We start from the raw sequence: 1,832 nt of genomic DNA, 5'->3' as shown, positions 1-1,832 counted from the left end.
TATACCCCATGTACCGTGTACCCCCGTGTACAGTATACCCCATGTACCATGTACCCATGTGTACAGTATACCCCGTGTACCGTGTACCCCCGTGTACAGTATACCCCATGTACCATGTACCCATGTGTACAGTATACCCCATGTACCGTGTACCCCTGTGTACAGTATACCCCGTGTACCGTGTACCCCCGTGTACAGTATACCCCATGTACCATGTACCCATGTGTACAGTATACCCCATGTACCGTGTACCCCGTGTACAGTATACCCCCGTGTACAGTATACCCCATGTACCGTGTACCCATGTGTACAGTATACCCCATGTACCGTGTACCCCCGTGTACAGTATACCCCATGTACCGTGTACCCGTGTACAGTATACCCCCGTGTACAGTATACCCCGTGTACAGTATACCCCATGTACCGTGTACCCCCGTGTACAGTATACCCCGTGTACAGTATACCCCATGTACCATGTACCCATGTGTACAGTATACCCCATGTACCGTGTACCCCCGTGTACAGTATACCCCATGTACCGTGTACCCGTGTACAGTATACCCCCGTGTACAGTATACCCCGTGTACAGTATACCCCATGTACCGTGTACCCCCGTGTACAGTATACCCCGTGTACAGTATACCCCATGTACCGTGTACCCATGTGTACAGTATACCCCATGTACCGTGTACCCCCGTGTACAGTATACCCCATGTGCAGTACCCCCATGTACAGTATACCCCATGTACCGTGTACCCCTGTGTACAGTATACCCCATGTACCGTGCACCTATGTGTACAGTATACCCCATGTACAGTATACCCCGTGTACAGTATACCCCATGTACCGTGCACCTATGTGTACAGTATACCCCATGTACAGTATACTCCGTATACAGTATACCCAGTATACCCCGTGTACAGTATACCTGTGTACATTATACCCCATGTACAGTATACCCAGTATACCCCCATGTACAGTATACCCCCTGTACAGTATATTCCCCGTGTGCCGTATACCGTGTACAGTATACCCCATGTACAGTGTACCCTGTGTACAGTATACTCCATTTACAGTATATCGCGTGTACAGTGTACCCCCGTGTACAGTATACCCCCGTGTACAGTATACCCCATGTACCGTGTACCCATGTGTACAGTATACCCCATGTACCGTGTACCCATGTGTACAGTATACCCCGTGTACCGTGTACCCCTGTGTACAGTATACCCCGTGTACCGTGTACCCATGTGTACAGTATACCCCGTGTACCGTGTACCCCTGTGTACAGTATACCCCGTGTACCGTGTACCCACGTGTACAGTATACCCCATGTACAGTACCCCCATGTACAGTATACCCCATGTACAGTATACCCCCGTGTACAGTATACCCCATGTACCGTGTACCCATGTACAGTGTACCCCATGTACCGTGTACCCCCGTGTACAGTATACCCCGTGTACAGTATACCCCCGTGTACAGTATACCCCATGTACAGTATACCCCCGTGTACAGTATACCCCATGTACCGTGTACCCCCGTGTACAGCATACCCCATGTACAGTATACCCCCGTGTACAGTATACCCCATGTACCATGTACCCCTGTGTACAGTATACCCCATGTACCATGTACCCCCGTGTACAGCATACCCCCGTGTACAGTATACCCCATGTACCGTGTACCCGTGTACAGTATACCCCATGTACCGTGTACCCCCTGTGTACAGCATACCCCGTGTACCATGTACCCCTGTGTACAGCATACCCCGTGTACCATGTACCCCTGTGTACAGCATACCCCGTGTACCGTGTACCCCTGTGTACAGC

This window comes from Chiloscyllium punctatum, unplaced genomic scaffold (genome assembly GCF_047496795.1).
Source record: "Chiloscyllium punctatum isolate Juve2018m unplaced genomic scaffold, sChiPun1.3 scaffold_851, whole genome shotgun sequence".
Lineage (NCBI taxonomy): Eukaryota > Metazoa > Chordata > Chondrichthyes > Orectolobiformes > Hemiscylliidae > Chiloscyllium > Chiloscyllium punctatum.
The sequence above is the reverse complement of the archived record's forward strand: the minus strand, read 5'-3'. Positions refer to the sequence as shown.